Source organism: Cantharellus anzutake (genome assembly GCF_015039405.1).
Source record: "Cantharellus anzutake strain C23 chromosome Unknown EI90scaffold_9, whole genome shotgun sequence".
NCBI classification, from domain to species: domain Eukaryota; kingdom Fungi; phylum Basidiomycota; class Agaricomycetes; order Cantharellales; family Hydnaceae; genus Cantharellus; species Cantharellus anzutake.
Window position 1 is genome coordinate 573618 of NW_024066959.1, and position 15865 is coordinate 589482.

Sequence of the window (15865 nt, forward strand, 5' to 3'; positions counted from 1 at the left end):
AGAGATACATTACAAGCAGCAAAAGTGCCAAAGATGATCCGTGGAGCTTGGAGGTTGCAGAGCTTACGGAGGTTACGGAGGCAGGGTTGAAAGTCTGAGGAATATTGGCAATGGTGTTTACGTAGTATGAGGTCACCAATGCAATGGACTAAAGCCGAGGTGGAGTCAAAGTCCGAGGTAGGAGCTATGACGGAGTCTTGGAGTGAAGGTATGAGTGGTGTCCAAGTATGAGGTACAGGACAGCAGCGGAAGGTCATAACTTGGCAGAAGGGCAGCGGAAGAGGGCCAGAGGGAAGAGAGAGAGGAAAGAGGAAAGAGGAGAGGAGTGGAGGAGAGGAAAGGTGTCAGGTCCGAAGGTGAGTGTCAGAGCGGATGGGAGAAGGGTAGGAGAGTGACGGAAGGGTGGAGGTGTTGTGAGGAGGAAGAGGAGGAGTGGGAGGAGGAGTAGTAGGAGGGTGGCGAGAGGGGTGGTGTTCGGTCCGAGGTGGGTATCGGAGTGGATGGAGATAGGACAGGAGAAGGAATGGAGGAGTGGAGGTGGCATGGGAGGTGAGAGGAGGTGTGGTGCCAGGACCGAAGGTGAATATTGGAACGGACAGCGGTAGGGTAGGACTCCGGAGGTGGTGATGGTGGAGGTCCAGGAGTTGGTTTGGGATTGGGTATGCACAGATATGACATCCACCTCCAATCTCTGGTACCTTCTCCAGTACCTCTTATCCTCATCTTAGACGTTTAATAATATTTCTACCTACCCAATATTACTATGGACCTCCTAGGACCTCTGCCAACCCTGCAAAGGTTTTCCCACTTCCCAATAGCTGTCGCTAATTCCACCCTTCACCTACCCACTCCACAATGCTCGATAAGGCGATTCTCTCATGAGCTTGCTGACCCAGCAAGTGGGTAAGTCCCTCTTGGGTTTTCCCTTTGTTCCCATTTGTCTCTTATTATGTATATAAGTCCTGTACTGTAGTTGATGGTAGGGCTCCTAGCGGATCGGATGATCTGCGGATATCCGCAACCGCATCCGAAAATTCACGGATCCGGTTTTGGATTTCCAGTGGATAGTATCTGTGGTTTCTAATCCGCAGATGGGTGGATTATCCACGGATTTATTGTCGCCTACTGTTCTAGATACCCCTCCTACATTTCTATATTTTTTTCCTATTTTTTTCAAGTCTTAATTGACCACCCAGGCCCGTTATTTCCAAATTAGGCATTTGACCTCCAAGTTTTCCCCATATTTCCATCAGTTCTCCACCAATATGAACAAATTTGGTATTGTTAGAAAGCTCTCATCAAGGACATTCTGACGAAATGCAATTTCGGAACATTTTATCTACAAGCTGCGGTTGATCCGCATATCCGCGGATTTCTAACCACTGGATATGGATTTTGTTTCAAACCTCTAAATATCCGCGGATTCTGATCCGGATCCGATCTGATCCAATCTGCTAGGAGCCATAGTTGATGGCACCTTAGTGCAAAATTGACAAACGACTATCCCCCAGAGTTTGCACCCCTTGTTCTGAAGTTAAGGACTAGATTCTTAAGCATAACTGAACATAGGCACAGCGCTCCTCTCTGAGTCGCTGAGGCCATGGTAATCCTGCCCATTCTCTACCTCCGGCCTCCCTTCCAGGGAAAGGTCCAGGCACACTGCCCCTCCTCACTGTGTCCCTGACAGCATGAGGCATACCTTCAATTGGAGGCAGCAAAACCAGAGGCAACTTATGTGGTGCCAAACCTCCAATACTGTTACAATTGAAAAGATGCCACAGACAAGCAAAATCAGACTAATATGAGTGGCATTGTTGGAAGTTGTTGGAGGGCAGCGCATATATGTCATGACCATGCACTCTGACCTGGATGCCGGCCCCTTTTTGTTTATTTGTCACCTGACCCATTCAGTTTCCTTACTATATATACTTGTATATTACATCATCATAACTTTAGTCTGAATATCGACTTGGTTTTCACCCCCTCAACAAGGCAGCCTCAAGTCACCTTGAAATGTGGGCACTGAGACAGTAGGTGGGCACAGTGCTCCTTCAGAGTTGCTGAGGCTGAAGCCCAACCCCCTGGGGCCTTGTTCCTTGAGCCGCTGACCTGGTACCTAACAATATAGTGCCGAAAGGCACTAGCATGTGACCCCTTCTGGACATTGCCAGAAGGTTTGGTCTGACCGAGTTTACTTGGTTAGACCATGTGACTTGTGGGAACAAGTCACACTTTCTTCCTTCTTTGGCTATTTGTCAGGGCCTGGCCTTCGTTCCGTGATGGGCCCAGGGGGATCCTCCTAGTCACTGGGGTATCTAGTCCCAGTCCGAGATCCTCAAACTCACTGAGGGAGCTAGCCCCAGCCTTCACAGGAAATGAGTTGAGAAGAAGGGTAACCTTCTCAACCTCCTGTGAAGCCGCTACAAATGGGAGTCAGAAACTATACAGTTTTCGGCTCTTTGCCGACTTTCCATAATTGGCACCCCCGTGGGAAGATTCTGGGCAAGCTGCTTGCCCAGAAAGTTCCCACAGTTGTGGCTGTGATGGTTTCTGGGTGAGTAACTTGCCCAGAATGTTCCCACGGGTCTGCATGCATGCGGGATTGTGGAACAGTGAAGGGAAAAATAGGAGAAAATGGGGGAAGGGTACCTGAGGGTGTGTGGGGTCAGGGGCTGTGCCCTGACACTATTTCAGACTTATCTGTGAAAGCCACATACTATTTGAATTAGTTTATTTTTCCTCAGTTCTCGCACATATAGTGAGACTGAGGTCAGTTACTCATCCTTCACTTCTTATATCTTATACTCATTGTATGTTACCTTATATTTAGGTAATATAATAGTTCTTGTGCATATAGTGAGACTGAGCTACTATATTTAGCTTCACTTTTCCAGCGGTTATTCTGTTAGAAGTGAAGACAGGACTGCAGTCAAAACTGAATCAGAACAGGAAACAGAAGGAGGTGGGGTGCAACATAGTGGAACAGAAGTGGACTTCTGATTCATAGCACAGCAAACACAAATGAGAGGTTGATGTCAGCACTTTTGATTGGCATGGAGCTTTGGTGGGACATGACCTATTCAAATTGTCGTTTGTAGAAGGGGTGGCAGTCATTGGAATGGCCTTGATGTATTTGTGAGTTTTATTTCCTTCATTGTCCAATCAGATGCAGGATCTAACACCATTCCTCAGTTCTCATGCATGAAACACAGTCCTGCTGTGTGTGTCAGAAACAAGTGTTTCACCTTAGAAGATCTGGAGGGTCCCATGCCTAAGAGGGGTCCATTCTTTTCCATCTGCAAAGATACTACTGTACTGGCATGACCAACAACTGGTTCCCATAGGTGCTATGTCATTCATTCCGATTGCGGCTGGCTGTCAGGGACTAACCTGGGGTCGAGAGTGTCCAGGTATATCGCCCAGGGCTGAGGGCCCGGTAGGGTGTGATGTGGGCATGCATAATGACGGGCCCAAAGCAGACAAGGGTCCCTGGCCACTTAGGCTGTGTTTATATACATGTAGTTAAGGCCGTGTCATCTACGCACACAGCCACGTTGTAGGAGAAATAACGGCCACACTATGGAAACCCATTATGGAAATATGCCAGATAAATCACAAAAACCTCATACAACAAGTAGATATGAGAAAATAGAAGGACCTGAATTTTAACGAATTTTACGAATTTTTACGAATTATTATGACTATACACGATAAATCGAAAGAAAGAAAAATAGCAAAAATACTTCAAACTTACTATCAACGAGACGGAATTCTTGGGGGAATTTATAGCAAATATTAAACCAAGAATTAGGACAATCGACCAAGATTTGACTATAAAAATAATCAGAGAACCTCCACGGAAACTACTTTCCCACGTCCGAACACGTAGCCAAGGATGGAAGTACCACGGAACGAAGATTCCTCAGGAACTAATGCAAAAGTCAGAGTCGTGTTTACAATAGGAAATGTAGATGTCCTCCAAACGGAACCAATGAGAGTAATTACAGGGGAAACTACCTATAAACGATGGAGATATGACTAAAACTCCTGCAAAACGAGGACAATGCCTAAAAGGGAAGCGCGAAGATTAACCAGTAACGACCGAGACAAGCTTGATAGCCCATTAGAAAGGAAGGGATCCAATCTTAATCCTCCCAAATTTTCATAATAAAAGGATCATGCGTTAATGAGATATCCAATAACGGGAATAGTGACATCAAAAGTCCGAGCTTAGGGAAAAGACGATGTTTGTGCAGACTCCTTCCCAGTCGCTCACATGATTTCTCCGAGGTTTAGCCGCAACTTACGTTGCCCTCCGAAATCTGTCGAGCGACTGGTACAACTTGCAACACGTGATGTTCCCACGCTAAGTTGTAATGAGTTGTACATAGGTTACGGAATATAATTTTTAGTATTTACACATGCGGTCATTGCACCCAACCCAACCCGTGGAGACTAAGGGAGCACATCCAAGGTTGTGAAGTCAATATCCGGGGGTGCGCGAAGTTTAACGGTTTATATATTACTTAGTTACCAGTCACTTGTTTGTGCCCGGTGGCATAAGTGGTATGACGTTAGCTGAGGCTATGCAGTCTTTTTAAGTGGCACATGTTCAATTCTCACTTAGGCAAACTTTTTTTGGGCCCTCCCATGGAATAATTGTTTGAAATGGTTGTTTTCTGTACACTAAGGAATGGAGGGTATGAAAAAAAAAAGTTTCCTAAGTGAGAATTGAACATGTGCCACTTAAAAAGACTGCATAGCCTCAGCTAACGCCATACCACTTATGCCACCGGGCACAAACAAGTGACTGGTAACTAAGTAATATATAAACTGTTAAGCTTCGCGCACCCCCGGATATTGACTTCACAACCTTGGATGTGCTCCCTTAGTCTCCATGGGTTGGGTTGGGTGCAATGACCGCATGTGTAAATACTAAAAATTATATTCCGTAACCTATGTACAACTCATTACAACTTAGCGTGGGAACATCACGTGTTGCAAGTTGTACCAGTCGCTCGACAGATTTCGGAGGGCAACGTGGGTTGCAGCTAAACCTCGGAGAAATCATGTGAGCGACTGGGAAGGAGTCTGATGTTTGCATAGGATCCATAATTAAAACATACAACGAAATTTACACGGAGATTATTAAAAATGGGGAACTATAGTTATGCAAATTTTCAGCCCAAACAGTCCAGCCGTTGTGAAGTTATACCCATGACGGGAATATAGAAATCCGCATCATGTGTAATGACACGTGAGGGTGGCGATGCGCAGGGAACCGGCCGTCGGAACCGAGATCTGCACTTTGGCAGATCACGAAGACCAATTTCCGTCCAAATAAGGAAGAGCCCGGTCAAAACAAAGCACGGAAAGTGCAAAACAACCTTAAATCATGAGGGAAAAATCTGAAATAAATCACAGAAGCCCATATGAAAGAAATAAACACCCACGCATATCATAAATCCCGAACAATTAAACGGAAACGGCGCCCGCATACGAACGACTATGGGAATGACGCACATGATTACCGAATGTGCGCGCGAACTTTTGCTAACTCAACGAATACCAGGAAATAGGACACAACCTTGGTACCATTGGAAAGGTGGGAATAAATAAAAATTTATGATACCAAGAACGTGAGAAAACATCCAGAAATGAATGAGATATAGGGACATGAAGTTAGAAACCTGAAAACGCGCGGGAAAACAGCTTCAAGAGGTCCAGAGTCCTAAATAAAATACATAAAAATATGAAATCTTCAAGGACGACCTACTATAACAACGAACAATACATATGGAGGATTAGGATGTGATAATACAAAAGGGAATCAGGGAATATGAACGAAATTCACGAAAACCACTAAACTACGACGGACCATGGCGGGAATTTTAGGGAACGATATTCTAATGAGGAGGAGAGCTATAACACATTCGTTTGAGTAATTCTTGATTACTAGCAACTTTTTCTTTCAGTTTTAAACCTGAATAATTCACTCATTTACCATTTCAGTCTCATTTTAACTAAATGTCACTAAATAAAAATGGAATAAATCAGCTGAAGGTCTCAGCATAGCCGTACGCATAGTAATGCGAAGTTTGAATTCAGAATCATCGAGTCATAGCAAATTTAACGGTATATATAGGGAATTTGAAATAGGTAACTGCGGCAAATGCAGCGCAGCCAAGTTCCAATTAACCATTAAAATAGCTTAGGCAAGGGAGGACAATAAGAATTCTAGGCGCAGTCTGACCGCAGTAGAACCGCAGTTCAGCGCAGCAAAAGCGCAGTAGAACTATAGCATGAAAATTTCATTTTTATTCAGTTTGAGAAAAATACACTGTAAATAAATCCTGTAAATAGAAGGTAGAGCGTGAAAAAGGAAGGCGACCCAAGGAGTATAAAAGGGAGACCCTTTCTGCGACTTTTTGCCCCCCTTAGAGAAGTAAGAAAATAGAGTATTATTTTTCTCAAGCATTTCTGGTTGTCACTCCAGTGCGAAAAAGTGATATACAGTTAAGATTGCCACTGTAGTAAAAGGCAGCAATAAAGGAGAGAAATATTAAGTAGATATTTCAACAGGAGAGCTGGTTAACACTCCAGATTTCAAAGTGTAAACACAAAACAGTTATTTTGCTACTGTTAAAACAAGCAATAAAATAAGACAAAAATAAAACAAACTCAAGGGACACTCCAGACACAATCCAAATCCATTAACTGATTAGAATCTTTGAAACTTCACCAAGTAGAAGATTAAATCCAAATTAAAACAACGCTACACAGAATTACACCTAGACAAATTAAGAAATTTCAATAAAGAAACAGCTCCGCAGGGCTCGGTTTATCTGTAAGTCAATTCCCAGGAACTTTAAAACTAACCCATAAAAATAGAATTAGCCAAAACACTCGGATTGGTACTTTATTTACAATAAATAACACTAGTACACTTCCCTATCCTAACCAAAGAACCAGGGAACAGCTTGGTGGTGGTCTCGTTTGAACCTCCCAACTGACCTTCCTTCGTTCTCTCCTTCAACGGGCTCGCTCTGTGTGCCGTCCGAACATCAAGAGAGCCTCTAGTTCTTCAGTTATAGCTCCATTTTTGTTTGGGGTCCCATCGACATTGTGGACGGGGATGGGCTGCGGGAGCGGGGTCGTTTCAAGCCTGTGCTTCCGGATGAACTCGGGGCTCACAAAGTTCCCAGTGGCTCCCAAGTCCAGGAGGGCAGACACAGACACAGAGGCCAGGGAGGTCAGGGTAGTCAGCTTCACAGTGAGGTTAAGCGATCTGGGGGATTGTTTGGAGAGGACATAGATAGTGGGCGGGGCTACTGCCACTTCGGGCGCTACCTCTGGGTCTCTCTCACTTCTGTGTGCTGAGGATGCGATTTTCCTCTTTTTCTTCGTGATAACTTGGTGGAATTTTGGCATTGGCGCTGGCTTGCGCATACTGCGGTATTTACATGGGTTATCCACTACGGGTGGCCGGGACGCATCCCTCACCGGTCGCCTTCCTGAAAATCCCCTTGGGGTCCTGCCTCTGGCCCTTTCTCCTCTATCTCTGGTTCCTCAGTTAACTGCCTTCTCAGTCCCTCCATCAGCACTCGAAGGTCCTCGGGGTGGAGACGTCGTACCTGGAGGACCTTGGGGTGGGGGCAGTCCCACGCGACGTGCCCTGGGGCGTTACAGTTGTAACAGAGTCCGTTCCGCCTTTGGTCGACTCTCGAGTGATCGAGGTCCATTGGTTGGGGGCCTGTCCCACTCATGGGGCGGGCTGCTGGAGTCGGGGGTGCAGGCACGGGTGAGGGTCGTGGGGGTGCAGGTGCAGGGCATGCGAGAGAGGGGGTCGTAGCGGGCAGGGGTCATCCGAGTGGGAGTGGGGGTCTGGGTGGGGTGTCAGGGCACACCCGCCTGACCCGGGCCCACCCGGGCCCACCCGGCCACACCACACCCGCTCCCCGCTGTCTATCCCCCTCCCCCCTCCTTCCTCCCTCTCCTCCCCCTTCTTTTCCCTTTTCTTTCCCCTTTCTTTATTTCATTCTTCTCATCTTCTTCTTCCTGTTTATTTCTTTCTATCTACACGGACCACCTTCCCTTGTATCGATGTACTATTGACCCGTCCGGCCCACACACCCCGGACGGCTTCCCACTGTGCCCAGCATGTGCGCATGTAGCGGACGCTCTCGGGATCCCCCACGGGGACACCCGGATGCCTGCGGCTGCCTCCGAGGATGACGTGGCACCTGTCATGTGACTCAAGCCGCATGTACATAAATGTACCTGAAGTGGGAACCGAAGAAGTAACCTTCTTCTCACATTCTCCACTTCAGTCTGAGTGGCCAGGGACCACTGTCCCGGACCGGGCCCACCAGTACGCACGCCCGCTCCACACCCCGCGATGGCCTCAGTGCCGGGCATTACCCCCGGGCCCTCTCGACCCCGGATGCGTCCCTGACATGGGGTAGCACGAGGTTGGGTTGCTTGGAAGCGTCTCCACTGGTTGTCGAGGAGAGTGGCTTCGCGTTTCCACTCGGCCCAAGTGGTGGGCATAGGGTGGAGGCGGTAGATACTTTCATGGAGTCAGGCGTTAATTGCTTGCTCGAAGCGGTCGACTAGCCCGACATCCCCCAACCGTGAGGCGGGTCCCAGTATCTCGAACTCCTGGATGACTTTATCCATGGAGTCACTCCCCTGTTGGATGTTTGCCAGCTTCTGCTGGGCTGTAGCGTCCCGGTTCGGGTCTTGGAACATGTCATCGAGTTCTGTGTTGAACTCGTCCATGGTGAGTGTGGGGGAGCCAGCCGTCAGCAGCACAATGGTTCGTTGCGTGGCCCATGCTCCTGCGGTCCCTCCTTTCATGTACAATAACATGAAGAGGATCTGTGAGAGGGCGCTAGGGAACTCAGCCACCCAGACGTGGAAGTAGGTCCCACATTCGGCTTTGAAGCGGTTGAGATCCTCACTGGCTCCTGAGAAAGGGGTGGGAGGGGCGACCTTGGGCCCTTCGGGTCTGGGTGCAGCCGCAGGCACAGGCGCAGGCACAGGCAGGGGGGTGGGGGCGGGGGCGGGTTGGTTCAGGGTGTGGCTCTTGACAATGGCCTGCAGCTCTTGAAACCGGGCTAGCAGTTCGTCATATTGCTCTTCTGTCACCATGGCAGGGGAGAGGGGAGAGGTGGAAGGGATGAAGTTGAAACCTTCTTCTGCTGTCAGGGATGCATCCGGGGTCGAGGGGGCCCGGGTATAGCGCCCAGTGCTGAAGACCTCGCAGGGGGTAGATCGGGCGTGCGTGCTGGCAGGCCTGATATGGGACAGCTGTCCCTGGCCACTCAGACTGAAGTGGAAAAGGTGAATTGTTATTGAAAAGGGAAACTACGCTAACTTACCTGAAGTGGAAAAGGTGAGAAGAAGGTTACTTCTTCAGTTCCCACTTCAGGTACATTTATGTACATGCAGCTTGAGTCACATGACGGATGCCACATCATCTTCGGAGACAGCCGCAGCCATCCAGGTGTCCCCACGGGGGATCCCGAGGGCATCCGGTGCAGGCGCGTGTGCTGGGCACAGCGGGGAGCTGTCCAGGGAGTCTGGGTTGGGCGGGTCAATAGTACATTGATGCAAAGGAAAGTGGTCCATGTAAATAGAAGGAGTAAACAGGAGGGGAATGATGGGAAGAATGAAATAAAGAAAAGGGAAAAGAGAGAGAAGAAAGAAAGAAAGAGGAGGGAAGGAGGGAGGGAAAGGATGGGGAGCGGGGTAGCGGGTGAGGTGTGGCCAGGTGGACCCAGGTGGGCCTGGGTCAGGCGGGTGTGCCCTGACAGACATGTGGACAGAAGAAAGGAAATGGGAGCTAAGCGAGATTACCTGCGTTCTTCAGATCTCTCCAGATCATCTTATGGCAACTCCCTTCCAGCATAGGGAGTCAGGGTAGCTGGTTAGGCCGTGCCCTGACACTAGTTCATGTCGAACCTGTCTGTTAGAAGAGCGCAATATTGTCTGGAAGCGGAGAAGGGACTCAGGAAAGGAGGGACCTTGGCCTCAGCGACTCAGGTGGAGCACTGTGCCGTTGCTTTGTTGTCTAAGGTGGTCCTCAACTTCAGGTTAGCAGGGGGAGTCTCTTTGGGGGGACAATCCAGTCGTCATGGTTGATTTCAGACTAGGGGTACAGGAAACTAAGTACAGAGTATATATAATAATACAGGAGTGGAGTCTGAGGACAAAGGGAACTGGAAGGAGGACAAAGGGGGACTGGATGAGGGAACAACCCCAAGGGTCAAGGGTTGGAACTCTATGGTGCTTCCCAAAAGGGCAAGGCCAAGAGGGGGGGGAGTGGAGTGGGTTGTGGGGAATGACAGCTGACTAATGTGGAAAGGAAGTGTAAGGGAGATAGGCCACATACTTGCAGCCCTCCCTATTCATTCCTTATTTATCATGTCAGGTTTGTACCTGACACGATACCTTCATTTTACCATGCAGTCCCAAGCCACACTAATCACATGTAATTACATTATGTATATATAACCTACATGAGAGTGGATAAAGGCTTCCCCAGCCTTTACTCCCCCGTTGATAATATAGCTACATACAGCATATATCTGATGGACTGGGAGTGTGAGGCAACCTGACTATCGTGAGATCACTCATGAACTCAACCTTAACAATGCTTACAGGAAGCAGCCATCTAAATAAGGAAGAGGCAACAAAAGGATTAAATGGCACCATACAGTAGAGACTGCAGGGTCCGGAGTAAGTTCTGGAGGTCCAGAGTCGGAAGTCTAAGTCCGGAATATTGGCAAGACATAATAAATGAAATGCAATAAGGAATACAAGGAGATAAGGTGGAGGAGGAGGTCAAAGTCCAGAGGCGGAGATGTGACCGGAGTTCCAGAGGTGGAGGATCAATGAGGTTCCGGTACAGGAGTCCGGAGCTGGAGGTGTGAAGCATCACAAGCTCTGGTCTTGTCAAAAACCCCAAACATAGGGGAAAATGCGTGAGTCCAAATGCAGGTGGGTGTCATGACCAACAAATCCTGGGGCTCCATCAGTGGCAAATCAATGCCGATAGGCGAATCCGCCAACCCGAAACCCAATCTAACCAGCCCCCAATCCAATGTCTGGCCCCCTGCCCTATCAACCATGCACTGCATCCAGACCTCCACCCGCATCTGGACTTCTGCCCGCATCCGGACCTCCACCCACATCTGTACCTCTGCCCACCTCCACACCCTCTGGACCTCTGCCACTCCTGGTTGCCCTCCACACCCTGTGGTCAGGCCAACACTCCCCTCCGACCTTGCTGGCCATCATGCTGCCCTTGTTTGTGACGGCACTGATGGATCACCCTCTGTTGCGGACTTGTCAGCACCGCACTGATTTCCATGTCCCTTCATGGACCTGTGTCGGCACCGCACCGACCCCGCTTATTTGCGGACTTGTATCGGCACCGCGCACTGACCTCTGCTTTTCTCTGGCCATCTTATCACTCGGCAGCATACCATTCATTCCTTGCCGAGTGCCTATATTGTTCATCCATTCATTCGCTTAACTTGCCAATATTGGCACTTGATCCATGTGCTGATGCACTTCTTATTACCTGTCAATATTGGCACTTGATCCGCTTTTGTTTAGTTCATTGCCTCCCATTTCCTGGGCTCTTCCTTCATTCAGTTTGACAATCCCCGCTTATTTCCGTGCCAGACCGCGCCGGACTGACCAGTCCTTCTGTGTTTCCCTCCTGCCTATTTATATCCTGTAAATACTTTCGGGGACCTTAGTCTGAAATCAACTAGAGTACCCCCCTGTCTGGTCTGAGTCCCTCCTTCTGCAAAGGGGGCTTCCCCCCCTCTGAGTCCGTGCTTGCGGAGTCCGCGCTCCTCCTACAGGTCCGCTCCGCCTGCAAGTCTTGTTTGAAGTCCGCTGTGAGTGTCAATCCGTAAATATGGGATCTCCCCCAAACGTCAAGCTCAGGGCACAGTGCTCCACCCGAGTCGCTGAGGCCGCGATCCCACTCTGCTAACCTTGAACAGCGCTTCCGGATGCGCCGCATATTTCCGCCCGCATATCCGCGCGCGCACGCTCCAACAGACCTCTGCCACAATCTCCGACTCCAACAATATCCCAGTCTCTGACAAGCATTCCAGTCTTTGACAATAAATCCCGTCTCTGACAGTGGGGCTCAACTAGAGGGGATCCGAGAGCTCCAGTAGTGAACCGAAGCTTCTCCAGGAAGCCCAGTTCTGCTGGGTGGTACAAGAGGCTCTAAGAAGGACGCAGCCTCAGCGACTTGGAGGGAGCACTGTGCCTCCGTTACGTCTCAGTTAGTCCTTGTATTTCATGTGTCTGAGGTATCTTGTAGAAAGGGGTCAGGATTCACTCAGAGGGACTTGGGGTAACATTTTAGTTGAGATTAGAACTAGGGAAAACTACAGGTTCTAATCTACAGGTATTTATATGGAGGAATGGAAAGGACTTTAGTCAAAGTCCAAGTGATAATAGAAAACACCGAAAGGTGCCAAATGATACCGAGAGGTACCGAAAGGTCCCGAATGATATCCTTAATGGGGAACCGAGGTGTTGGGTCAAGGAGGGCAGAGTAAGAGGCCGGAGGATGAATGGGAACGAGAAATGGGTAAGAGGGGGGTTAGCCGACTGAATGGAAAGAAGAAGATAGTCGTGCTATAAATGGAAGGTGACTAATAAGTGATGACGTGAGTGGGGTCACCGAAGGATGCAGGTAGCTCCGAAGGTGGAGTTACATATCTGAAGGATGTTGGGTGACTCCAATAAATGAAATGGGTGGGGGAATGGTTTAGGGGTATGTCACGGGATGTCAGAGATCCATTGGGAGATCGGAGCAAATCTGGAGCCTCCAAATATTCCGACTCGGGACCGAGCTTCCGGGATGGGAGTGGCCAAGGTTCGGTGTGCCGCAACCAGGCCGGAGCTGAGACAGTTAGGACACTACTGTGGGTAAGAAGGTGAGAAGGAAGCTAACTTCTCACCTTCCCACAGTGGCCACAATATAATGAAAATTTCCAGGAATATCTGGAAGTCGCATGAGGCCTGGGGCGTCCGGTGCATGGAGCATCTGGTGCAGGGCATGTGTGGGAGGTGCAGTGGACAGGTGTGGGTCCGGGTGTGGGCTGGGTCAGGGTATGTGCCCTGACAGTTTTGTGGATTGTCTGGCCATCTGGTCAAGGACTGTCCCAAATCATCTTCTCACATGTCTAAGGCTTGAGTTGCCCAGACTGCACCTACCATGGCTCCTCCAACCAAGCCAAAAAAAATAGTCTGCAACTCCATGGACCCAGCATGAACCCGGGGTTGTGTTACTCCCTCACATGCTATCAAAGAGGTTTGCCTAAGTGCTTCCTCATTATCTGAAACCTCCTCCTTCATGATTCCCATTTCTCTTTTGTCTGAAAATGGTCTATTTTCTCCACCTCTTTCTCCCCCTCCTATTGTTGATTCAGGATCACTGTTTTCTCCAAACAGTCTACCTCCTCCTTCAACTGTTGCTCCACTCTCACTGTCATCTATTCCTTTTTCTCCTTTGTCTGATAAAAATTCTCTCCCTTTAAATGAAAAAAAAAACCCTGATGAGCAATATGATGCTCTCGTTGATTCAGGATCGTCAGATTGTTTCATTGATGAAAAGTTCATGATTAAGCACAACCTATCCAGTCACTCCATTATCTCTTTGCTTGTTTGATGGAATGTCAGGGCACAGCCCCTGACCCCACACACCCTCAGGTACCCTTCCCCCATTTTCTCCTATTTTTCCCTTCACTATTCCACAATCCCGCATGCATGCAGACCGTGGGAACGTTCTGGGTGAGTTACTTGCCCAGAAACCATCACAGCCACAACCATGGGAACTTTCTGGGTGAGCAGCTTGCCCAGAATCTTCCCACGGGGGTGCCAATTATGGAAAGTCGGCAAAGAGCCGAAAACTGTATAGTTCCCGGCTCCCATTTGTAGCAGCTTCACAGGAGGTTGAGAAGGTTACCCTTCTTCTCAACTCATTTCCTGTGAAGGCTGGGGCTAGCCCCCTCAGTGAGTTTGAGGATCTCGGACTGGGACTAGATACCCCAGTGACTAGGAGGATCCCCCTGGGCCCATCACGGAACGAGGGCCAGGCCCTGACAGCAGAAGAAGGGTTAAACCTAGTTGCACCCCCCACCCTGATGTCGTTAGAGGAACAGATTGCAGAGCTGACATGCCAGCTCTGGGACCTCCAGGCCCAGCTGACCACTCAAGGGCAACCTGCAGCCATAGCCCCTCCACCCCTCCATCATGCCCCAGTCGCAAAACTGCCTAAAGTGGCCGCCCCCACCCCATTCTCCGGGTCCCAAGATGACCTAGACCGTTTCAAAGCCGAGTGTGGGCTCTACATGAGCATGCAGCACATGGAGTTCCCAGATGAATGCAGCCAAGTCCTATTCGTCCTCTCCTACATGAAAGGAGGCATGGCAGGGCCATGGGCTACTCAACAAATCAATGCCCTCCTGGCCCCAGGGGCCCCAGCCACTACCTTTGATGACTTCGCTGCAGAGCTGGACTCTATGTTTGCTGACCCCAACTGCCAAGCCACTGCCTGCCAGAAACTTGTCTCACTCTGACAGGGGAATGAACCAGTGGACAAGCTGATCCAGCAGTTTGAGCTGTACGGCCCTATTTCGCAGATGGGAGATGTTGCCCTGGTGGACCGCTTCAAGCACGCTCTCCACCCCCGGCTCCGTGAGAGCATCTACCGCCTCCGGCCCATGCCCACAACTTGGGCAGAGTGGAAGTGCGAGGCCTCAGTTCTTGACAACCAATGGCAGCGATTCCAAGCCACCCAACCTCGCCTCCCAGCCACCAAGCCATCCCCCTTCCTCTCCCAACCTGCTCCAGCACCCGTGCGCCCTGCCACCCCAGCCACCATCCCGACCCCGACTCCAAAGCCAGGCCCCCAGCCTATGGACCTGGACCGCATGTGCCCTCCCTGGGAGGAGCAGAGACAAGCAGGTCTCTGCTTCAACTGCAACCAACCAGGGCATGTGGCCCGACACTGCCTGAGACCAAGACCCCAGCGAGCTCGCCTAGCCCTGGAAGACCTCCGGGCAATTGCGGACCTACTAAGGGACCACCCTCAAGGACCGGATCATGTGAAAGTGGAGGAAGCAGGGGAGGAACTAGCTGAGGATTTTTGAGAAGGCAACCGGTGAAGGATGTGCCCTGGCCACCCCCCAGCATCACTGTATCCGCATGTAGATATCATGGCAATCCCAAGACTACTGCATGACCTAAACTACACCGAGTGATTGCTAAGAAAAGAAAAGCCACACCCACTAGCCCCACAAGGAACCCCCCCCAATCCCTTAACCTCCTGGTGAAGCTGACTGCCACCATGTCCCTGGTCTCAGTTACCACCTCTGCCCTACTAGACTCAGGAGCTACAGGGATGTTCATAAGTCATGACTTTGTCCGAAAACACAACCTGGAGACCATCCCCCTCCCCCAGCCAGTCCCAGTCCACAATGTGGATGGCACCCTGAATGAGAACGGGTCCATCATGGAAGAGGTGGAAGTGCTCCTTAGCTTCGGTCAGCACACAGAGCAGGCCCGATTTGCAGTAACCAACCTAGGCTGTCAGTCAGTCATCATTGGTCATTCATGGCTCCTGCACCACAACCCGGAAGTGGACTGGGCCCAGCAGAGAGTCACCATGTCCTGATGCCCACCTGCCTGCTGAGGCCTCAGGCCACAGCCGGTGACCCCAAAGGACCCTGACCTCACACTGGAACCTGGGGATGGGGTGTACGCTGCAGTAATCCCCCCCAGATGGGGGCACGACCTGAGAGCGACTACCACCCCATTGCAGCGG